Source organism: Falco punctatus (assembly GCF_963210335.1).
Source record: "Falco punctatus genome assembly, chromosome: 1".
In the NCBI taxonomy this organism is placed as follows: domain Eukaryota; kingdom Metazoa; phylum Chordata; class Aves; order Falconiformes; family Falconidae; genus Falco; species Falco punctatus.
This window is the reverse complement of record NC_137580.1, coordinates 83134746-83160923: the sequence shown is the minus strand read 5'-3', so window position 1 is coordinate 83160923 and position 26178 is coordinate 83134746. Positions and strand designations below refer to the sequence as shown.

Below are 26178 nucleotides of genomic sequence, written 5' to 3'. Positions count from 1 at the left end.
CTCCTGGTATTAGTAAATTAGCTTGGCTAAATATAGCCAGGAGCACTGATGTTTTATGGGGCATTTTCTTTGGTATGCAGCTAATATAAATAAAATGAGCAGAGAGAAGTTGGCAGTGTTCCACTGACATTACATCACTTTTCCTTAATAGGAAACCTCTACTGCAACTTAACATCTTGCTTTAAATACTCAGAAGTGTCCACAACGTCTTCAGTGAGGATCATCATATAAGGCCACTAGTTAGCTGCAAAGGAGTAGAACATCGAGCTGGAGCTCCCAGTATAACACTGAAAGGAGAACCTCTAATGAAAACCACCTTTAAATTATCACCAATGGCAGATCAGGGGAGTTGCATAATCTCTAGCAAAAGGTATGTGTAAGGTGTACATAATTCCAGTAAAAAGCAAGGGATGAAGTTCTAATTCCTGTGTCTTTACTTCAGCAGACTCAGGATTTCCTTCAGAAACCTTAGAAAGTGGCAAATTAAAGAGAGAGGCCTAATCCACCAGTGAGAAGCAGGACAGAGACACAAGCATCTACCATAGTTTTATTTGTTGCTTACTCTTTGTCATCCTGAAAAAGACAAACCCTCTATTTTATGGTGCCATCAGTACCGTCCCTCGTCTCTAGTATGACATCATTTTGAAGAAACTAGTTAATTATTGCAAAATATTATATGCTACTCATTTACTGAGAGCCAGATGTTGCTACCCATATACGTTAAGCTTTTCACCACAAACAATAGGACTCCTTGATTGTACACAGTAAAAATAAATAAAATGTGCAGCAAAACTCAGCAGACCTACAAGATTTTTCTGAGAAAAAGATAGCCCTTGCACTCAATTTTTTGCATCCATTACTGAGATTTCTAGACTTTATTGTTCATGCTATATATTGAGAGATGAAAAGCAATCAACATAGTACATGAAGAATAAAAGCACCCAAAGAAATTCATGTTCTTGCTGTAATTAATGTAAACATAAATTCCAGCTTTTGTATTTCTAATGTGCAATTGCTCAGCAATAATCCAACTCTGCTTCAAGTCTGCATGCACTATTCGCTGGCACTGAATTTTACTGAGAGCATAATTTATTTAGGCACTGTCACACATGCGTGCGCGCACACACACAAACACACAAATGCATTTACCACAGTACAAAAAGTCAGTGTAGGTCATTTTGTCCTCTGCTTTTTCCAATAAAGTTTGAGAGAAGTTCACTGAGTGGCTCCTACTGCTTTTAGCTGCAGCTGTGCAGCATACAACCTTTGAAAATTTACAGTAAATGTTTCCATGTTTAAATCAGTGACTCTTGGGAAAGAAAATGCTGACTGAGTAAAGGTATGCAGCAAATAAATGTAAGTTGGAGTACACCAAATACATCGTGAATCTTCTCATTTAGGAATCATGTGGTCTTAGGATACCATGGATTCTCTGTACCCCTTGCTCAGTAAGACATCTCCAAATACTTCTGTGAGCCCTTCCCTGTTCTTTTGCAGCCAGCTGTGATGGCACAACAGTTTAGGACCCTTAAAACAGAAGGGACAAGCGAATTAGAAGTTGAAAGTAACCCTAGAATCGGGTGGATTGGTGGTTTTGTTTGTTGTTTGGTTTCTTCGGGGGTATTGTTTTGTTTTAAATTTTGATCTTTTCACTGCTTCAGATTAAAGAGCAGCCACCCAAAGGGTTCTGCTGGTGGAACAGAAAGGTGGTGCTCGTCCAGGAGCGAGCATCTGAGAGTTGAACCTCCCATGCATGGCTCACACTGCCACTGAGGAAGTCCCTTCCAAGGTAGGGTTTGTGAAGCCATACCTTAAGTTTGTCATCATGAAGGATAAGAAAGAACTTTTATATCCACTTTACTTCTGAATGGCAGTGTCCAAACAACGTGTTTGTTTTAATTCACAAACACATTTTTAATCAACTGCCCTAAAATTAATGAAGTTGTTAATGGAAATAAAGCCAAAGTTTAGGTTACAACAGAGAAAAGTGATTTTAAACTGGTTAGGATATACAATGAATAACTGGAGTAAATTTCACCTCCATTGCTGGAACTATCTGAAGATTTCAGAGGGTATTTGTGCAGATTTCAAACACTCTCACCAGGTACACAGTACAGGTCTTCATTACACTAAAAATGAAGACATGTAGCTTAAGACTTGATTGCCTGGATGACAAACATGAATAACAATATTCACTTCACCAGTTCCATCTTTGTGTTACTTTTGTTGATCCATGAATTGGCTACTTACTAAATAATTAGGTTTTCTTTATTCTAAAACCATATGTAGAATTATTAGCATCAGCCAATGCTCATTTTCTAAAATATCATTTTAGCAGTGGTTTCAATTAAGGTCTAGTCTTCAGGGAAGGTCAGGCAAAGCTGTAGAAATAAGTTAGATTTAAAACACAGTTTTAAATAATATGGCAGCTATATTTATCTAACATTAATCAAATCTTTTGTCTCAATAAAATTGCACCAAAACCTGCCGACTGGACGACATGGTTTCTGCTAAATAAGTTATTATAATTATTTGTTAAGTTTCCACTATTGTACTGTGTGGCTCTGTTATTTTGGAAACGGAGAAAACATCTGCTAAAGTAAGCTGTAATGGAAAAAAATCAGCTGCAAGTCTCTCTGCCATCCATCCTAGCACTACTATTATGCAAGTTAGCCTGTTATATAAAGCAGCTACAAGAGGAACTGATACACTAGCTGTGCACGTATATGTCAAATCTATCATCTTTTTGTTTTATCACAGAAAAAGCAAGCTGCAACAGCTTTCCAAACTTGTGTAAATGACATCAGGAATTTAGGCACACAGACATTCCGTTGAAACTAATGGGAGCAACAGTAACTAGTAGCTCTCAAAATCAGGCAACTTGTCTATGAATTTAGCTTCTGTCAAATTTGAAAATTTACATGTAAAAATTCAACCTTGTATTACAGGAGTTTGTTTCAAATTTTAGTTAGTGCCTCAGGAGTTACTTTTTTAAGGTGAATTACGTATCTCTGATTTGCTTTTTCTTAAATGGCACAGAAATACTTGGAGATGCAAAGGTTTCATAGTCAGGTCCCCACTTAAGTCCAATCAGTAGTGACAGAAATGGAAAACATCTGATTAGCATTTGTAGTATGATTGCAGTGAGTCAATCTCTGCTCTCTTCCCGGAAAAGTTGTCACAATGTCTAAATATATTACCTTTCATGTCAACCTCTATTAGCAGATTTAAACTGTGAAAACGCAGAAATTCTTCTTCATGTCTGGAAGATGTCCCTATACATAAAAGAGCGTAAAAATTTTTGGTGATGCTAACTCAGTGTCCCTGGTGTCACACTGGCGTCTTTCACAAGTTTTAATTAAATATTCCAATCACAGAGAATGGTTATTATAGCATACAAATCCAGGTAATTTAAATAACAGTGATGAATGACATCATCTGCTTCAAAAACTGGAATGGAAAACCTTCCTATTAAGGGGTATGGCAGAATTTCTCAGGAGTTCAGGAGAACTTACTTTGCTAAGTGACCATGAAAAAGGCAATCATACAGTTCAAATTTCAGGTACTATTGACATATTTTAGCATCTTTTATGGTTTACACTGTCTAAACTTGCTTTATTACTGCTACTTAATGAATTGACTGCCTGAGCTATAGAAAAGCTACAAAGACACCAACTCTTTCCAGTACAGATAACTGTAGGAAAAGTAATAATTTTAAATTTAAATATTAACTCTGCATTGCAAAACTAGCATAAGATGACTGCAAGCCAAAATCAATTACATCTTGAGAAAGCTCACACAATGAAGCCTCAGAAGAAACTGTACCATCATCAGGTGAACAGCAATTTAAAATATCTAGAAATACTATATAAATCAGAAGATATCTCCTCCAATATCAGCTAAGTATCACTCAGTCAATTGTGGCTTAACAACCCCTTGTACTATGCAATCTTCTGCAGTAGTTTTAGCCTACAGTACTACAGTTTAGAAATGTTGCTTTTTGCTCTGGTTTGGACTAGGAAACTAGAGATGAAGGAATCAGTTGGGCTGATCTGTAGGCAGAATTATACTAAAAGAGGCACTCCTACCACAACAGGTACTCCAAACTACTTACAGTGTATACACTTATTCTGGAACAGAAACAGCCAAATTTATAGAGCTAATGAGGTATAACTAATTAATCTTGAAACTTCCTAGAGATTTTTGTAACTTTGTCTTATTCCCAGCCATAGCCTGACTTGACATAACCTGAATGTGATGTACAACACTATTACCTGATTGCTTACGTATACTTCAGTTTTTAGGTCAGTGTATAAATTCATTGATAACACTATAATGTAAACCAAATTTAGCTGGGGAATAAGAAATCCAAACATGCCACAGATAAATCTCAAGAGTTAGCACCTCAATGAGAATTTAATTAGAAAGGCAGTTATTAAAAACACTGGACAATATATACTATTACCACAGCAAAGCTACTAATACTTTCTGAAAAAAGGCTCTGAAATGGTTCAATTAAACCAAAAGCATGATAGCTTAAACACACACCCTTGTCCCCACAACATGCCAATCTGCACATCAATGTGCAATATTCATATGACAGGAACCTGTACAATGAAAGACCTGATAACAGAGATCAGGAATATTAGGCACAGTCAGCAATTTACAGGACAACAAATTAACTTAAACCTGAATGTGTATGCCCAAGAGCATCCAAGCAAAACTCTGAAACACTGAACTGCTTCTCAGACCAGTTAGGGAAATACATTTTTCATATGTCCCTCATCTTCCAAAAAGCTCTTGCACCACTTTTTTCCTGTCCTTTATGCAGCATGCTGCAGTTACCTCTACCAACTATGAAAGCTTAAATTATTCTACAAACTTTGCCAGGGGACAGTGGTTTAAGCAAACCCTGAATTTTCCAAAATGAGGGGCATTTAACTGAGAAACTAATCATATCTGTAGCTTCCTTCTTTTTTAAGTGACTCTTGACAAAGACATTTTCAATTCAGTGGACAACCTATAACAAAGCTCTTTGGAATCTGAGGTGATTAAATTGAGAAAGCATTTGAGAAAATTCTCACCAACCAACCATAATAATTAAGATCAGTAACTCAGAAAGCTTGACAGCAGATTTCTGTGATTCTTCCTCTATCAGAAAGGCCATCAATGATGACAGAGAGACAATTTCCCTAACTCAAAAGCACATCAAGGATTATTTAATTGTGGCTTTGTGAAGAATTTAATCTCTCAGACGAGCTGCTTCCATCTTGTAGCACTCTCTATATAAGGCCCTGGCATTTTTTAAACATTTCCATTAAATAAAAAGGTACTAGTCACATGTTTTACAAATGTCTCCCAAACATACCAGTTTCACTCTAATTATTCAATCCTCTATGACTCTGCATAACCAACTTTGCTCTGCCAGTACTGGAAATTCTGGCAGACATACCAAACCTTTTTGGGAAAAAGGGAGGATACTTAGTAAAAGTGGTAGGCATCTCAGAGGTTTGTATGTTCATATAAATACACTCACACACACACCCCACCCTCAAACTTTCATCTACCACAGGATCAATTTTCTGCTTAAATGCATTCCAATTCTATTCTGCTCTGCTCTTTATCAATGAGCATGTTACTTCAAATATTAACATTGCAAACAGTTCCTCTAGTTCAGTACTCATACAAGAATTCACTCTGTAAACAGGGCCTGTCTTTTGCATTTGGAGGCATTAATGCTTAAAGCACAAACATCTATCTTAATCCAAAGGACATAATGTGAGTGCTGTGTTTTAGTTGAAAAACGATAATTAGCCCCAGTGGCCAACAGAACTCTTTTGTAATTCATTGTAATTAACTGTCCCTAGGTCACTCTTCTTTTCTAGTTACATTCTACCACCACACAAGTCCAAAGTTTGTATCCAATAGGAATGTTATCTTTACAAAGTTACTAAATTCAAAGAGCCTTCAAAGTGAGGATGCAATAGTCTTGCCCAGCAGTCCATAGGAGGAGCGGACTGCATTCAGAAGAGGATGAAACAAGAAGTAAGTGTTTTATTGCCTTTTAGTAAAACAACATGCTAAATCTAGCATGAAAGATATCAATACTTTTTCTGAACCAAACATTTCACCACACAAAAGGCCATGCTCATAGATAATAATCAGATCCTTGTAAGAAGTGTAGGAAGGGCTTGCTTCAACTCAAGACGTGCATGGCAAAAGAACTTGCAACTAAGTTATAACATTTGCACTCAAATATGAATGTCCTGATCTATTACTGGAGTCTGTAACAAACAGAACATCTGCTACTTGTGTGTGTGTGTTTCTGGGGTCTAAATTTCTTGATACTTCCGTGAACCTGCAGAATCCCTGTGATCATTTGCTTGTGGTGAGAAAACTTCCAGAGAGGTATCATAGAGTAGATGTACTTAGATAAAGCTTAGACAGGCAATCACAAAACCCCGCTCCTTTAACACGTCATTTTACTCTCATTAAACATCATTTACAGCACATACTCCAGAAAGTATTGCTTCCCTCCTTAAAAGATTCCTCAGAGTTGGAACTGGGCCCTTGATCTTGAGCTAACTGTAATGCACACGGTCAGCACTGAGTTTCACCATCCTGGGGATAGTTCCACCACACGCCGGTCCGCGTACCGCATGATGTGCCTTTGACATCAAGACTAGATTACTGCAGTATGTTCCTGCTAGGGCTGCAGAGAAGGCTCCTGTGTTGCTTGCAGCTGGCTGCTGATGGCAGCTGTACAGTTGGTGAGACAGCAAGGGAAAAACGGCAAAGAGATCCTGATTTCTAAGACTTCTGCTAATTTTTCAGGATATTTCATATGATGCAGATAAACACAATTCTTCATATTAATTGGCTCTTTATAACCATCCATTAGCATACCATTAATTTTTGAAGGGACGGGGGACATAGGAACCTAGAGTTTTAACTTTTAATAAAAATGTATAATTTTTATTTCTAAAATCTCAGAAACGCTTCAAGACACTGTGTTTTACGGGCCAGAGGCAACCACAGAAGTAACCTCAGAGTCAGCAGCTGATAGTTCATTCTTTCTTTGAGAAAATGTTGACATACCATTTTGGTTTTATGTTAATTGGCACCCCTTTTTCCTTTCCATCTATGTGGACAAACACACATGCAACACTCATCTAATTCAGTTGCATATATATGAAAGCAGCTTCTAACCTTGGCTTTTTTTCCCTGAAAGCTGTCCTATGAGCACAAATATTCCTGAAATACAATTAAGTTTTTTAATATTTTTTTTAAACAAAAGAAGTTTAGAGGGTACTTTAATACAAAGCAGAAAATGGAAGCAATCATTTCCCAGAAATTACTGATGAACAACATAAAAAAAGTTAAATAGTTAATAACCTCAAAATCTCTGGCAGAAACTCTAAAAGCCACTAAAGATAAAAGAATGGAAACCACATGTAACATCCCAGAGACTCAGAAGACAACATGATGTACTTTCAATATAGTTTGAACTTCCGTAGTCTCACTTTATAAATTGGACTTCATATGTCTGCAGAAACTGATAGAAGTGTCTCTCCTTTTTGTGTTACATAAAGATCTCCAGATTTTTATAAAGATAGAAAACCTATGAAGATTTATAGGAAACCAAGACTTTCTCCCTAGAACATGGCCAAGCAGTGTGGCAAACTATTTACTGCCTGAAAAAAATCGACTACAAAGGTTATACATGAAAGAATAAACATGATCTGGCAAGGACATTGAACCTAGGTGTGTGAGAGTGATTATAGATATATGAAAAGTATCAGGTAGCTTTGGAAACAGAAAAACAATGGAATTTGGCCACGTCAGATGAGGAAACTTGTCTGTTGTGGAAAAGAAAATGCCAAAGCCTCTGATGCCTCACTGTAAATAATCTGCAGTTTATAGGGAAAAATATACAGTCTGGTGGCCTGTCAGTTGAGTAACACTGATGAACACTTCTGAAGCCTAGGACCCCTTTCATGAAAGTGTCTGAAAGACATTTACAGCTATGCCCCAACACCTCTGTCAGTGTGGATATCAATAATATCAAAATAAAAAAAAATTCTTTATGTAATTCTGGTTTTAGGCACCTTGTATTTGCACAGAAGTAAATGGCATCATCTCGCAACAGACTCACCATCAGTAATGCAACACCAAGTAACTCATGCTTTCATTTAATTCCCTAAAAGTTTTGACAGGAAACACAGATCACACACAAACACAGACTGCATGAAAATACCCCAGCCACAAAATATTATGACCACCTCCGGGCTTTTCAAAGCCTCACTTGTACTAAAAAAGTCACTAGATCTTTGGTCACTGCAAAATACATACATAAATCAGGGTGCCCTCCTGAAACCTTCAAATGCTGAGAAGAAAGGCTTTATATTTCAGAGCCAAAATAAGTACAGTGAGGTAGGCTGAAAGAAATACAGCACCGCTGGGTTTCTGCACAAGGAAACTCTAGTTTGTGCAAAACTTTCTAAGTTGCCTCAGCGAATCTGCTCTGCTAGCCAAAGCTGGCTATTAAAATTGTTTTGCACTTTAGTAGCTGGTTTAAACAAATCATCCCCATGAGTCAGATAAGATTTTTACTTATGCTCTGTATGGACAGATGCACACATACATATTCACATACTATTAGACTCATATGCACACAGAAACAGACTTGCATTATCTCCCCTCATTAAAAAAAATAAAATATCTGCATTATCTGTTCTTCGAAATCAGAAACACATTTTACACACACCTGCATGTACATACGCACATGGTGTTTAAAACAGAACTGAAAGAAACAATTGTTTCTAGTGACTACAGCCATAATGTGATTCAGCCTACTCAGAAGAATGACTTCAGCCATAGAGTAAAAAATCTAAAAAGATGATAAAATCCAACTACAAAGAGAACATAACGATCCTTTTTTTAAAGGATAAGTCTTCCAAGTTGTGAGTAAGGCACAAAAATGGGTAGGAGCAAGCCCAGCTTAAAGCTTGGCCTAAAACCAGCAGGTTGGCTCTCCTGAGAAAAGTTGCTGTAACACATGCAGGTCTTGATTTAAACCAGATTTCTATATTCAGTGTGGCTGAAGAACTGGGATCATACTTTTAAAATTATTCTGTAGCAGAAGCAGCACACACAAAAAATCCAAATAGTCCATATTCGTTTTCACTAGAGCCCAAGTCCACCAGATACTGCCTGCCTGCATTTCTTGCTCTCTGAAGCGGATTCTTCTTCATCATAGAAGAGGAATTCTTTTTAAACTTCAATTTAAAAATTAAATCCAGCTGCTTGAATCTTCATCTAAATGTAATGCTTTTAAAGCAAAGTTCAGTCATTTTCTTGTAAATGCAAAGATTAAAACAAACCCACTCAAGATCGTAAAGGCAAGGAGTTAAAATACTGATGTTGTAAACTGAATTCCCTATATTTTCCCATTATTTACATGCACACCTCTGCTACTATGTTGCCTTAATGGGTACAGTAGCATACAAAACAAGAATATCACACTTCAGTGAATTTGATGGGGTTAGTTGTTTGGTATAGATGTTAACATTACTAAAACAGACTTTTGTGTGTTAATCTAGTTTTACATTTTAGCCTGGGAAAAAAAATGTAACCATGTTGCCAATGAAAAGCAAAAAATTTTTTCCTGTATATTTCTGCTGGCTGACACATCATGCCTGCAAATAACTGTCTTTCCCTAAAAGCCTTCACTTCACACAAACCCAAAAGGACAAATGAGACATGCTATCTTATGAACATTTACAAAAACTTCAATACTTTGGCAACGCATTATAGCAGCTCCTGACACACAGACTCAACTTTTCAACTAAATAACTCTTCCACATATTTGAGGCTGAATTATGAACTCAGGCCCACATTGCCACTTTCTGTTTGAAATATTCTACAGTGAACTGTGATATAAGATTGGTTTCTTCAAAAAGAATTAGAAGAACCGGTTCTTTTCTTCTGCTGTTTTAGACTAGCACATATAACATAGACATCTTCTGAAACTGATAATGAACAAAATCCAGATCCTATTTCAAGAAGGAACATTTTTTGGTGACGTGAAGGAATAGAATTCCCCAGTCTGAGAAGAATGTCCTGGGAAGGACTGGAATGAATTCTGAATGACTGCTACCAAAGGATAGTTTAAGATAATCTAAGTTAATCAAGATTTCTTAGTCAATTACCCCTGGAGAGATACGCACACTATGCAAAGTAGGGAAAGCAGATTCAGTTGTTTCTTGGCTCATCTCATGCAGGTGCACTGGGGAGAAAAAGGGCCAGCAATAAATCGAGCCCACTGTATTTATTTATTTAAAAATAAATGCTGTTTATCTTAAACTCCTTCCCTTTGTGGAAAGGGAAAGTACGAGGGAGTGCCATACACAATACATAATTACAATCACTTTCTGCCTCAATAAAGGAAATACAAACTTCCTGCCTTGGCAAGGGCTAGAATGTCTCAAGGAGTTAGGAGAAGGACCATGTTAAGTGTCTAGACAGCAGAGTGGAGGAAAATTATTTCCTAAGTTTTCTACTTGTGTGCTAATCCAGAAAGTATACTTGACACATAAAAAGAACTGCCTCAGTTATTGGTTCTCCTTCTATGATAATTATGGTGGCATAGTAAGCATATTTTTTTTTAATTATACGAATACCAAAATGTTAAATAATCTGTAATGCTCCAGGGAAGTTCTGACACTTGTGGTCACAAAAGACTCTTCACTTTCTGCAGAAGAGGTTAAAATGAGTCTTCTGGGCATACTGTAACTTAGGTTAATACAAAAATGTATTCCTAATTCTTCCGAATGGATGTGTTGTCATTATGACATCATTGCTCAGTATTGCTATTACTGAGTGGGAGCTTCACTCCAAAGGGAACTTTATTACTTAGTCTAGCACTTGTGCTATCAGTTAAGGAAACGGGAGTATTTCCAAGATGGCACATGATTCGTGAATACAAAATTCCATAGGCATATTTTGATTTTTAAAAAAATCCCAGCAGGAAAGATCTTCAGCTAATGATTATGTTATCATGAATACATGGGACTATCAGTTAATTAATATGTTCTACATAACCCTGAAATTTTTATTAGGAAAACAAAATCTTAGGGCCACCAACTCTTCCCACATCAGTAAAGGTCCAGCAGATCCCCAAATACTTGAAGACTCCTTTCTTGGAGAGTAAAGAGCAAATGAAGAGACACATGACAATAACATAAAATCTTTCATATAGAAATTATGTAACTAATAGTGCATATGCTTATCTTAATCTTTTAGACCGTTTCTTCTCACTGCACCTTGCACACTTCCCTTATCTACACATTTTAATTTTAGAAATTCAGCTTTTTAAAACCACAGGTCTTTATCGTCATGCCTTTCAGATTTAGTGCCTACCAACATTCATAATCTACAGGAAATGATGCTATACACACAGAGAAAACCTATATACATGACATCACACTGATTGATGCTGTAGTCTGCTCCCAGGCACATGGGTCCACATTAATGTTGGCATGAGTAAAATCACAAAGCAGCAAGTTTAAGCAGAACTGGTTGAGAAATTAATTTGCTGTTTCAAGTATACAATAATTTCCCATCAAATACACTATTTCACAAGTAAGATCAGTTTACTTTGCCCACCTGAGAACCAGGTAAGTTTAAAAAGTCAAGTCTCTCACAGATCATTTTGAAGCAAAGCAATAGAAAAAAATTCTGTACAGGAGAGAAAGACAGAATTTTCCATGTAAGTGGGCTGACCAGCATCCCACAGGCCACTTCCAGCCAGACAGCTCCCTTTGTCTTCCAATGCCCAAAGCCCAACAGCTGAGCATTACTCATCAAATTTACCACCGTGTACTTACAGAAATGGAGGCATGCTGTTCTAACATAGCTGTTAGAAATGGCTGCTGTAGTCATATAGACCACACAGTGGATGACAAAATCACAACCACATTTGTGTTTGTGGAGCACTTAGACTATCATGACCTCCACAACTGTCATACAAGCTCAGAAAAGTCTTCAGTGCAGAGCAGAGAACAGTAAGTTGCTTTCTGTTATCTGGAACCATAGATGTCAATAATTACCTTACAATAATTGTAATTGTACAAAATCAGTAATTACTGTAGAATAACACTTTGTGAAGTTTTATATGTTGCAATCATCACACAGCCTCTGCAAAGAGAAAGCAGTAGACAGGCTTGTCAAAAATAACAGGCCCACAATAACAGGTGCATGTGTCCAGCAAGATGAGCTTGGCCAGGACAACAAATATAACTGTTCTGCTCTTACAAAAAAGATAATAGAGAATTTTCTAGGACTTAATCAAGTATGAGAACATAAACCCATGTATTTTATTTACAACAGTGCTTTTTAATGGAATCCTGATACATCAAGCTGCTTATTGTTACTTAAAATGCACTTCAAATTTACAGAACAGTTTTTCACTTAAAAAAACCAACAACCTAACTTGGCTCTCATAAAGCTACATAACATATCTGCCAATTGCTAACAAACCTTTACCACACATCCACCATTCCAATTTTAGGAAAACTTCTACGTCAGATTGCAGTGTACGGTAACTTGGTAAATTCTGACTTTGTGATTATTGGGTTTCTACTATCTCAAAGATTAGATAAATGTTTTTTATCCAAATGGGACACTCCTAATTCCAACAAAATCCTACCTGCATATTCCTAAGAGTTTCAAGAGTTGCAGGAACACCTGCATACCTCCTCACTGATCTTCCCAGTCTCTTTTCTTCACTCATCCCTTTGCCTCCACCTTTTCCCCCACAGGGTTCCTCCTCCTGGCCAGGAAAATTAGTACCAGAATACTATTTCATATATAGTCCATTCCTTCAGGTTTTGTTCCCCATCCAAAAGCAGGATGCAACACAATCTCTCTCAGAATCCTGTGCTCACAAGTATTTGCCCCCTTTTTCATTGCAAAATGGTTTAGATACAATCAATGGACATAAGCTGCGTACCATTTAACTTTTTTAAATGTTTTTTTCCATCCTCTTGTTATCAGTTCTATATCTTAATCCTTCTATGTCTGGTATGCATTGTGAATCACAGACCAGCTCTGGATGCCTGGAAACTGTTGGGTTTCCTTAAGAACATCATCATAACTTTTCCCACCCCAGAACTCCAGGGGATTTCAGTGCACACAGACTTGTGCGTGGACATAAAACTTTCCGTATAATATGTAATACATCTTAAAGAGTTCATTTCAGAAATAGAAGGTTTGGTCCCAGGAGTCATGCTCTCAGCTCAACACAGCCACAGAATACCGTGGAAAAAGTTTCTTGACCTCAAAGCCTAATGAAACATCAAATGTGTCCATTCCTATTTTTAGATGTATGCTCTGCAGTGCCATATTCATTAATATAAAGCTGACCCAAATGTTCCAACAGCAGACGTTGGTTTCTCTTTGATAGCCAATGCGTATCTCTGCTTTCCAAGTTTCTGTAAACACATCATTATAAGGAAGGCCAGTCTTACTTTTCCCAGCCTTCTTTCTAATTATGCGCCTGCTGCCAGGAAACTTTCAAACTTTCTTTTTTTTTTTTTTTGGAGGGGGGTCTTCGCTACTAAAATTTCAGCAAATGTCTGCTACAGACTCAGAAGGAGGGGGGGGGGGGAAACCACCAAAAAACCCCAAAACCTCAGAAGTCATTACTGTTAGAAGTTACAAAGTTACTATCTAACGCCAAATTCCTTTCAACACTGAATGATAAACATTCCACAAAAAAAGTTGGCTACAGAAGTACATACATCATTGCGAAGACACCAAATATGTCTCCCTTACAGACTAATGAATTCCACAGGTAAAAAAAAAATAATTTTTTGAGTTTGGTTTCATTTCAGTAAGAAGTCATAGTAAGTTTTCTAAACCACCAAGTTTCCTGCCCATTACCAACTCTCTTTTCAGCCAGGAGTTTCACTGGGTTCCTACAGAGGTCTCCTACAAAGAAGGCTGCGAAAGCACTCGCATTTTACAGCTCTGTCACATTTACAAACAAACTAACAACTGATTTAGCAAGTCTTGAGCTACAGAGATACACACAACCGCTGCCACCACATCTTTTCTGTATTTGGAAACACCAAGGTCGCCAAACGAAATGCATCAGCCAGACTGGAATGCAGCTCCAGCCGATGTGGCCAAGCTCAAAGGGCAAGGGAGAGGCGTGCAAAAAAGAAACGCTCGAAGGAAACGCGGTCAGCCCGACCCGGTTACCGAGCCGCCTCATTTGCCCCGACCCCTCGCCTTTCAGCACCGCTTCTGCCCTGCGTTCGCCTCGTCTGAAGAAAACGCGTCACGTACGAACTCGTGAAAGCGTCCTGCCATCTTACCTGGGCCACGTCTCCGCGGACAGTTACCGCACGCCCGAGCGCGAGCTCCCGGGGCCGAGGGCGCGCGGCGGCGGCGGGAGCGGCGGGGCGGGGCGGGGGCGGCGGGAGCGGCGGGGCGGGGCGGCGGGTGCCCGCAGGTACCCGCCGCTATATAGGGCGGGCGGCGGCGCGGGTCATGCCGTCACTCAGCGAGCCCCCGCCGGCGCGTCCCGCTCCGGCGGCTTCACGTTAAGAGTCCCGCGGCCACGCCGGGCTCCCCGAGAGGCGTTGCCACGCTGCTGGGGGCGGCGGGGAAACGTGGGTTTCCCGCAGCGAATCGCCACTGGGATCGTCCCTCCCTGGTGCCGCAGTCTCTCCCCTAGGAGCTGGGAGAACTGGGACTTGTTGATTCGCCTTTTGCCAAAAAAGGTCCGGGTCCCATGCTGGAAGCTCGCTCCCCTCCCGCCAGGAACTCGGCGTCCGTAGGCAGCAGAAAAGCCTGAGAAACTTCTACCAGAGCAGAAGCAGGCGCCGCAGCAGCCGGGAGGGCAGAGGAAGCATCCCAGGCTCCTCCGTACCGCCGTGCAGCTGCACGCAGTGTTGCCACCGGGGTTTGCGTTAGCTTTTCTGCACAGGAAAAGTTTCCATCGGTTTTTATCCGCATTACAGAGTGGATGGGATGGCTGCTTTTCAATATAGAACTGCAGAAGTGGTGTCTCAAGTTATTCTTCAAAGCCTTTTAATACTTTTCTGTGCTTTGAAAATAATGCTTATGCCACTACTCAAGTCCCCAAGTTTTCAGGTTAAACTGAATTTAAAACATTTTTCAGGAAAACCATATCACTCTATTGCACACTTTATAGTCATCTGTTTTATAAACAATCTCCTGCATTGTCTTCACCTGTCAAAGAATAGTACCGGAGTTCAGAAAACATTTACTATACATGATAAAAATCATGCTCTTTTGCAGTCGAAGTATGTAAAACCATCCAGAGTGTCAAACATTTACTGTAAATACATTCATTACTACTGCATATTCCACTAAGGACATAAATTGGAGGTAGATTTTGGTGGTTGTTTGGGTTTGTTTTTGGTTTTTTGGTTTTTTTTTTTTTTTTTTTTTTTTATTAAGGAGATGAAGACTGAAGAACAGATCTCTGTTGTGGTTCATACCCTTCCCACTGGAACCCACTTGGTCTGGATCCAGTGATTTCTTACAGATTACATGCCAACATCAGTGTTACAAGTAATCATGGAACACAACTAACCCTTAGTAGCATCTACTTAAACATCTGCTTAAAGCAAGATGGCCAATCTCAAAATGATATATCTATTCTCAAACCCATGCTTAATCCATGGAAGTGATCAGTGGTCTCACTTGAATTTTCTACAACATGGACAGCAAAAATAAGCATGCAAACATACTGCCTTTTACCTCACTACTATTAAACGTCCTGGATAATGGTTAAGAGATTTTAGGGCAGCTGCAATCAAGGGTGCTCCTCTTTCTTCTTTCCAATCAGCATGTATTACAGTCCAGCTCTGGATGTCTGGGTTTTACACAACATCATCATCGTAACTATTTTCCTGCAACTGGTATGTACCCACAAGACGAACAAGGCCTGTATCTGAGAAATTTCATTCTACAGTGGACGATGCAAGTCAAGATGGTACTGAAAACTTGCGCTCCTTACTCAACATTTTCCCCTCCTTTTCACCACCCAGCCCTCCTTAGGACTCAGAACTCTCCACATCACTCAATTGCTCCAGAGCATAACAAGGAGAACCGAGTAACGCTGCCAACTAGGAAAAAAGGAGGGGGAAATAAAACATCTCCCCACTGCTAGCACAGAGAGTGACATGCCAGATCCTGGCAGCGAGAAGACCAGCACTGCACTAGCACTCGGTTTCCAATTCTGGTACATGACTATGGGGAAGAAGCATGGTGGCTCATACACATAGTATTAAGACGGTACAAAGATAAAAAGAGTATCACTCATCACTAACCAGGTCTCTATATGATTTTGGGTAAGTATGCTTGTCGAGGATAGTATTTTATCTAACAAGCAGAACACAGTTCAACCAGTAATAGCTGCTGATAACCTAACACAAAACAAAGAACAGACTGATGTGCAGTAGGAAAAGCCAATTACAGAAAAACAGTACCTGGACTTCACATCTCTCAGCTGCACCTTCTCCTTTGCATTTGATTACAACAGAGTTAATACTGCAGTAAAGGCAACTGAGTTCTCTGACATTTTCTTCTGTCACAGCTCTTACATTGCACATATTTTGCACACACGTTCCAAGAATTTTGGAGAAGAATTTTATGTCTATGCATGTATGCTCATGTTCACTTCATGGGGATGGAAGATGAAAGCCAAAAGACAGCTTGTGCACATCAGCTTAGTTCAAGATGCTTCACTGTGACTCCACAAGCATAACTGGGCATGGAAAGTGAAAATGAAGCTCAACTTACTGGGAACCAAACATGAGGCACAATGTGAGATAAAGATCCAAGGAGAAAGGAAACAACACCATATGCTTAACTTAAAACTTAATATGATCTGTGATTCTTTCTTGTAAACAACTCTGCCTACCATTCTAGCCCTAGGAACATTTGTTTCTAGTTTAAGGAGTATGTACAGCATCACTGGCAAACTACAAGGAAGGAAACTAATTTACACATAAAGACAATTGCATACAACTCCAATCAATTTCTAATATTTAAATTTTAATCTAAATGAAATATTAAAAATGTAATGACAATTATAACAAACAGGTTTTTTTGAAAAGTGCTGTAAAAACCCAACAATTAATTTCTGTTAACTAATGGAGGTAATGGTAAATGCCATTAGTAAAACAGGTAAATGCCAACCTGCCTGAAGTTGTATTTGTTAGCATTCATTGAAACTTCGACAATCTTCACAAAATGAAGGTTCATTTTCTATACTACCCTGTAAACAAAATGAAATAAGTACTGCTTAAAGTACTAAAACTGAAAAGGATGACTTTAGGAAAAAAAAACAAAATCACCTGAAAATGCAGAGAGAGAACCTTACACAAAGTAATCACATCCTCACCAATCTGAGAGAAAACAAATTAAGATAAAACAACTGAATGGACTTCTTGACAGAGTCTGTCAAGTTCTTAACTACTACAGAATAATCTGTAGAATTTAAATGCAACCTTTTTGCTTGCAGTGTATCTTCAGTGAAGGAAGTGTATTTTAATTTAAGTGTATATACATTGTCATCCACAACGGCTAGTTTCCAGGTGCTACTATACCACAAATAACCACACTTCTTTGTGAATTTTCTGTTTCCTTTCTTCTACTAGCCTACCTCGTTTTAATTCATTATGATACGCAAAATTTTAGCATCCTAGCTGGTGAGTAACAAAGACATTAAAAAGACAGCTACACCAGAGTGTGCAATTCTGATATCCTATTTAAGACCAGATCTCTCAAATTCTTTAACTCAAACCAGGATGTTTTTCAAAAAGAAAACAAAGAAACAAACACTAAAAAATTCTGAGGTCTTAGAAGAAGTTGTTGTGATTGACATCCAAATGGTGTTTTCTACATCGGGGAAACACATGACACAAGATTCCTTTGGTCTTAAAAACTGGAAATCAATTCAAGAATATAGGCATGCCTGTAAGTCAATCCAAATAGTATTCAGCTAGCCACAATGGAGCTCTGCATCATATTACAGTTCAAACATTGTTAAGATCAGATGGAAATGGGAGTAACATAGACACTGAAGGACTAGAAGAGGGAACTGAAAGAGTTCACAAGCTTTCAATCATTCATATGCAGCTGACTGAATTCAGTGATTTATGGAGCCCAGTTCAGCAGTCTCCCTGTTTTTCTTACACAAAGGAAATGCATCCCATTTACATTAGCTCTGCAAAATAAGCTTTGACATTTCAACCATTGTGAATTTTCACATTTTTATTGAAAATGAAAAAAATCTCCATAAAATTATGTCCCCTCCCATACTGTACTTGACCACATTTAAAAGTTCTGAATGGGGTTTACTAAGCCAGGAACAGTACACTGATATTTTTTTGGAATGCATGAGAACGTGAGATTTCTTTAGAAGGCTAGAATGCAAAGTTAGGTTCTCCTAAAAACAAAAGGGACTAACTATACCTCTGAAGTGGCAGTTGCCAAACACGTAACAGTCCAAAGCATTTACTACTATTTCAAAAGTCTCTTGAGTCCTGTATTACAAGCATCCTGTAGTACCTAACTTTGCTGGTGTTGGCAGACACTGAAGTCGTAACTATAAATTGCTTTGTTTGGTATTATTTCCTGCTGGTGAAACCTGCAGTGTCTGAACTAGGAGTACCAAGTTGTTTGTGGCTTTTGTTTTTCTTACCATTTCCGGAAAATAAAGGATCACATGTTTGTTACAAGAGGGATTATTTAAGCAAACTTTTCCCATCACTTTCAATTCTGCCAATACACACCTCAGTGTTTTACACTGAGGGAACCATAGCTACAGCCAACATCCAAAAGCAAATCATACTGCAAAGTCTCTGATCTATTAAAACATGATTCAACAAAAATAAAATGAAAAGAGGACCTTTTCCCAAACTTCTAATTATACATAGAGGAAAACAAGAACTGGAAGTTTCTATTGCTGAGACAATTTTCACGAGGCAGAAATTACCATTTATAATGGACATATATGTATACACAGATGTGTATATACATGGTGATTAAGTGACTCATGCTTAAGTCTTTTTTGTTATAATACTAATTACCTTTTGAACTGAAATAGCAAGGGTCTTCAGGGTACAAAATTGTTTAAATGATATTGATTAGACTTGTGCAGCCTCTAAGATGATATGGAAAAAAATTATAAGTCCGCTATATAGGCACTATCTAACAAGGAACTGGAACAGCGACAGCTGAACAACAAGCATATAGAGAAGTATCCCAATGATTTCTTTAAAATACCTACACACTTTGTTACCCAGATTCTTAGTCTGTTTTAACAATGAGTAATCCATGAGAACGTCCTGGCCTGCACAGGTACTGGTAAAGCAACGTGTATGAGCTCTGGAAATAGCTACATTAAATATAACAAAATATAACCTGGAAAACAACCTACTCCTCAGGCTCAAAAGGATTTTTGACCCATGTTAAGCTGCCAGTTTCACTAACACCACAAAAGAGAACTATTTTGTAAGTTTTTGTCCAACTTCTTTTCCCTCCCAAGCTGTGCAGCTGCTTCTGCCTTGTATTTACTGCCCAACTCTTGCACCTTTTCTTTGAAATGTCATTCTCCCTCGCTCTATTTCTCTTCTCAGGTTCACTATTTTTTTATTAATGAAATAAATTACAGAGACATGTGTAATATTATTCTGTTTCAATCAACATCAACGTATTGGGATCAAGAGCAAAATAACCTTGCCTAAAGGTTACCCTCTGTGGTTTTGTAAGTGTTGTATCTATGCTTTCTTCTTCACTTAATAGTAAAATTGCCATAACACTCCAGCTGTGATATTGAAATCACATTTGCAAGCATCACTATGGTTCTATGACAGGTCCACCTACACTTCAGATACTTAAGTTGTTAGGAGGCTTATATAAAGTCATAGATGGTTACAGCAATTTGAATGTCACACATAAGTTCTGCCCAGTTCACCACTCAAAAACCACTACTTTCTCTTCTTTAATACTCCTGATACGGTAATAGTGTGTTGTATCTTTCAATTAGTTACACTTCAGTAACTTACAGCTGCTGTAATTGGGAGGCCTGTCAGGAAAGATAAAAAAGCTGTTTCTTCTGAGTCAGGCTTCCCCACAATATTTAAAATGTTTTTCAGTAGCTCTTTATGAGCTGATCTGGTCACAATTTCAAGATCAAGGCATAACTTGCTTCCTTTCATCAGGATGTCAAGCTCATAGTGTATGTCATTGTTTGCTATAAAGGCTGTGAATTTAGGAGACATGCTGCTGTTAATATTTTGAAACCAGAGCAAACCAGGCCAGTATGTTAAACGTTACTGCTAAAGTTTGTGCCCACAGCTATTTAGTTTTCTCTGTACTAGCTTTCACACAGCCAGCAGAGATCATAGACGCTCCTTCATCTACTGAATGTTTTTGTGGTGTTGATTCTTCCTGCTCTGAGTAAGTCTGAAGTGAAAAAGTGAATGGTGTTCTGCGTCTTTTCCCACCAGGAATAAGACTTTTTAAATTCAGCCCATATAAGTAGAAAAAAAATAATGTCCTAAGACACCGGGGATTAGGATTGCAGGGTATGAATTCCACACCTATGTTTAAAACAGTACCTTACTTGCATTTCTGATATCCCAGAATATTTTTCCACCAAGTCATTTTGTTACAAAATGCTTTTTTAAATCAGAATGATCAGGATTATTTTTTTTAATATGCATTTTCTTTATTTTCTCTCTTTCTTTACTACTGTTCTTAACCGCAAAGACACTGCAGTTTCTCAGGAGTGCACACGTATCCTTTCTAGATGAATTTCTAAGTTTTTGCTAGAACACTGCAGCAGACAAAAATTTGTAATGTGTTTTCGTAATGCTTGAAATAATCTACAGTGGGATTTTTTTCCCCTGGCAGAGAACAGCTCGTTTATCTTCAGGCTGCTAACCAACAGGGATGCCAAAGACCTCTCTCCTTTATAAGCAAAATTCTATAAAGAGCTTTCAGAAACATGAGAAAATATGATAAACACAGCTTGAGTTCTTCAGCTTTGCTGGCAAAAGATTACAGACGGGTAACGGCGAGTTCGTGAGCCTTGATCTCCTGTATTTACCACTTCACAACAGAAAGCAGCTTCCTGCAGAAAGACTGCTTCCCCGCCGCCTCCCCCCGCGGCTCGTATTCTGAAACCCTCCAGCTCCAACTGCCTTGTTTGGTTGCCCGAACTGTTCTTTGTCTGGCTGCGCCCCCAGGGCCGCACCGCCCCGGCTCCAGCGGCCCACCCCGCCTGGGCGGCGGCCGAGCGGCGGCGGCGGGCCGCGGCCATGCCCATGTAGGGAGCACCGGCCCCGGGCGCCGGCCGGCCGGCGGGGCTCGGCGGGGCGGGCGGAGGCCTCGCAGGGCTGCCGGGCTTCCCCCGCTGCAGCGCGGCCGCGGGGAGCCGCCGCCCTTTCCTGGCTCCCGCGGCCCCCCTCCAGCGGCCTTACCTTACCCGCCAAAACCGCCGTGCCTTTCCTGGCTGGTAGCGCTTTGTGAGCAGCCCCAGCAGCCTGCGCTCACCGCTGGCTACAAGGCAAGGGAGAACGAAGTTGAGAAGTTCCAGTGTGAAAACTCACAGATTCTTGTCATATTTTTCATTGTTCTTTAGAACAGGTTACAGCCTGTCCTTTGGGGATTTAACTGGTGTTTTCTGCAGGGAAAAAGGAATCCCTCAACAGTGCTACTCAGTCTTTTCAGAAGTGGCTATTCTGTTATGCTACATGAAGAAAGCATGCAAGACCGGTTTTACTCTCAACATCTCCCTAAACTGTTTTAAGTAGTATTACAAAGAGCAGCTTACCTGCTGTAAGTCGGTGTAAATTCGCTAGCAGAACGCTCCCTGCTATCACTACTGTTGCCTGATTCTTAGTTTTAGTAGCATATCAGGCACTTCACAGGGAAGAATTTAGAGTCTGATTGTACGTGTATATGTAAGGTCAACAGCAAGCAAGGAAGAACACTTAAATAAAAGATCACTTTGTTCATTTTGTTTAGTCTTATTGAAATGGAATATCCCAGGCATTTATGTAGTAGACATTTTAAAAATAAACACCAGGAATCACGCAGGAAGTGATTTCCTTAAATTTACATGTGAAAATTATAATGACAGTTCAGGAGAACATATACTAAATATGTCTACAGCAACAACTGAAACAAAGTTAATAGGCGGAGATAGCTCTATCTGACTAAAGAATTACTGAGCTGTGACTCCTTAAAAGGAATACCCTTCCCAAACTAAAGATTCAAAATTAGCAACTCTTGTGAGACAGTCCTTCCGGAAAGCAGCGTGACAAGAAACAGTATTTTGCAACAAATTAAAGAAGAAGTTGTACCTAAACTTGTAACTTTCTGATTCTGTTTGGGAGTCTGGAAGCATTCCTGTATTTCTCAATATGGTTCCTTAGTATTAAGTTGTGAAAAGAAGTTCTTAAGTAATGATAAAGTTCTTCCATTATTGCAAGCTCCTGTGGGTGATTGGATGAAGGAGAAAACAAGTAGAAGAATGGAACAAAGAGAGCACTGCCTCAAGTCACTGATGTGACTTAATAGTGACTGCTCCTGGGTACAAGTGCATGAAAAAAAAAATAATTAGGAAGAGTACAAAAGTGCATTTATAACCACCTTCCTGTAACACGGCTTCAGCTGCACTCAACACATTGAGCCACTTGTATTTACAGCTCAACAGAAAACTGAGTCTGGTATTTTTATATTGCATTCTTGCCCTCAACAGAGGCCTGAACAAGTTTGTTTATTTATGAGAAATTCTCAAACTAGAAAAACTTAAGTAAAAGGCTTAATAAGAATAGCACAGTAAGAAATATATTGACCGCATCATATTTACATTACATACATATACTACCATGTTAAAAAGTTCACCTCAGAAGAAAAAAACCCCAAACAACTTACAGCAAAATAAGAAACGTAGGAACAATTCAGTAGAATTTATGTCCAGAAAAATGTCCCGGTTTCAAGTTATGTTTCAAGATGAACGTAATTAAAACACTCATAACTGACAAAGAAAATGCTAAAATTAAAATCCAAAATACAGAAATGCTTTAATAATAAATTAAACAAAAGTCATAAGGACATATGATTGTCAAATAGTAATTTAAAACAAAATGGGATATCTCATGGAGCTCACCCTCTCTACTGTTAAAGGCTGCAGCAGTACTGGTTTATTTCAGAACACCTCCATCATCTCCAGCAGGTGTTCGGGCTACTGATAAATAACTCACTGCTGATTCTGCAGACAATTTACTGTTCAGGCCCTGTCATCTGACATCAGTTCTTCTGAATGGAACAAATGACACCGTAACAGATATGTTCAGAGTAAAAGGACATGTCCAGGTTGAAGGGGTTGCCTAGGGTGAGTCGGTCAACCTCATGCATCATGACTGCCTCTGTGAAGAAAAAAGAGGGTGGTTGTCACTGGTGACTCTACTCTGAGGAATGGAGGACCAGCCCCAACCCATAGGGAAGCCTGCTGCCTCCCTGGGCCTGGGTAAGGGGTGTTACTAGAAAACTCCCTTGTCTGGTACAGCCCTCTCATTGCTGCCCATTACTGTTTTTTCAGGTGGGCAGTGATGAAGTCCAAACACCAAAAGTCTGAGGGCAAGCAAGAGAGACCTCAGGGCCTTGGGGTGACTGGTTGAGAGATCAGGAGCACAAGCAGTGTTTCCTTTGATCCTGCCAGTTGCAGGGATCAATGGTGCAAGTAATCGGAAGATCACAGAGATCAATACCTCGCTCCAGACCTGGTGTCACCATTTGAATGTTGGGTTTTTCCAGTTCACATGAACCATGTTTCAGTTCACATGAAATCACATGGGTCAGTTCACATGGCACCAGGACTGCTGGCAACAGATGGGGTTCACCTGTGTCAAAGGGGGTAAATAATCCTAGGTCAGGGGTTAGCAGTGCTCACTTTAAAACAGATTCAAAGGTGGAAGGGGATACAACTAGGCCTTCTAGAGATGAGCCTGAGGGCAGCATGCCAGTGCTGGAGGCGAGATCGGTAGCCCAAGTGAAGTGCGTCTACACCAATGCCTGAAGCACGGGAAACAAACCGGATGAGCTGGAGGCCATGGTGCAGCAGGGAGACTGTGACAGAATCACCATCACAGAAATGTGGTGGGATAACCTGCTGACTGGAGTGCTGCAATGGATGGCTACAAATTCTTCAGAAGGGATAGGCAAGGAGAGGCAGTGAGGTAGCCCTGTATGTCAGGGAGTGTTTCGACTGTCTAGAACTTAATGATGGTAATAACAAGGTCAAATGTTTATAGGTAAGAATCAGGGTGAAGGCCAACAAGGCAGATATCCTGGTGGGAGTCTGTTATAGACTACCCAACCAGGATGAAGAGACAGATGAAACATTCAACAAGAAGCTGGGAGCAGTCTCATGATTGCTGGCCCTTGCTCTTACTGGATGCCCACGGTAAATACAACACAGCAGAGGGGAAACAGTCCAGGAGGTTCCTGGAGTGAGTGGAAGACAATTCCCTGACACAGCTGGTGAGTGAGCCAACCAGTGAAGATGCCCCACTGGACCTGCTCTTTATGAACAGAGGAGAACTGGTGGGTGATGTGGTGGTCGGAGGACACCTGGGGCATGGCAATCACAAAATGATAGAATTTTCAATTGTTGGAGAAGTAAGGACGGGAATCAGCAAAGCTGTTACCTTGGTCTTCCAGAGGGCAGACTTTGGCCTGTTTAGGAGCCTGGTTGACAGAGTCCCTTGGGAGATAGTTCTGAAGGGCCAAGGGGTCCAGGAAGGCTGGACATTCTTCAAAGGAACAGGAGCAGGCTGTCCTGGTGTGTGGAAAGATAAGCCAGCAAGACAGAAGACCAGCCCGGCTGAACAGAGCTTTGGCTGGAACTCAGGGAAAAGAAAGAAAATTTGCCACCTTTGAAAGAAGGGGCAGGGAACTCAGGAGGACTATAAGAACATCGTCAGGTTATGCAAAGAGAAAATTAGAAAGATGAAAGCCCAGCTAGAACTCAGGCTGGCCAGTGCCATAAAAGATAATAAAAAATGTTTTTACAAATACATTAGAAACGAAAGGAGGGCCAAGGACAACCTGCATCCTTTATTGGATGGGGAGTGGGGGAACATTACCACAAAGGATGAGGAAAAAGCTAAGGTACATAATGCTTTATTTGCTTCAGTCCTTAATAGCAAGATCAGTTACCTTTAGGGTATTCAGCCCCCTGAGCTGGAAGACAGGGACAAGGAGGAGCAGAACGAAGTCCTCATAGTCCAGGAGGAAATGGTTAGTGATCTGCTACACGACTTAGACATGTACAAGTCTATGGGTCTGGATGGAATCCACCTGATGGCACTGAGGGAGCTGGCAGAAAAGCTCACCAAGCTGCTCTCCATCATTTATCAACAGTTTTGACTAACAGGAAGGTCCAAAAAGACTGGTGGTTAGCCAGTGTGACCGACCCCCATTTACAAGAAGGGCAGGAAGGAGGATCCAGGAAACTACAGGCCTGTCAGTCTGAATTCAGTGCCAGGAAAGGTTATTGAGCCGGTCATCCTGAGCGCCATCACACAGCATGTGCTGGACAACCAGCTGGCCCAGCCAGCAGGCCTCCTTCTGTGACAAGGTGTCCTGCTTAGTGGAGGAGGAAAAGGCTGTGGATGTTGTCCACCTGGACCTTAGTAAAGCCTTTGACATTGTTTCCCATGACATTCTCTTGGAGAAACTGGCTGCTCACAGCTGGGGCAGGTGGACTCTGTGCTGGATAAAAAGCTGGCTGGATGGCTGAGCCCAAGGAGTGGTGGTGACTGGAGTTACACCCAGCTGGTGGCTGGTCACAAGTAGTGTCCCCAGGGCTCAGTGTTGGGGCCAGTCCTGTTGAATATCTTTATCGATGATCTGGATGAAGGGATCAAGCGCACTCTCAGTACACTTGCAGACAACTTTCTTTTTTTCCTGCTTTGATGTTGTGCCACATTTCCTTTCTGAAATAACAATGTCTCTGCTAAGCAAGGAACTTGTAATGCTCTCCAGAAAGGTACCTAAAAACTTAGATAAATGCATATGAAAGCTTTGGCCTCTGCTCTTGCAGAAAGGATGATCTCCCAG

General features: G+C 39.9%; 1 protein-coding gene across 8 annotated transcripts in view; it reads right to left on the bottom strand.

Moving 5' to 3' along the window:
• Positions 1-26178, bottom strand: part of LOC308069638 (palladin-like) — a 148080-nt gene that overhangs the window by 52750 nt on the left and 69152 nt on the right. For 2 of the 8 annotated variants that reach the window (XM_080402290.1, XM_080402291.1), the window contains exon 1: positions 14382-14973. The exons of the other annotated variants lie outside the window; for them this stretch is intronic. The gene's annotated coding sequence lies outside the window, so the exon portion shown is untranslated. Of the gene's footprint in view, positions 1-14381; positions 14974-26178 lie in introns of those variants that run through there. 8 annotated transcript variants of the gene reach the window in all.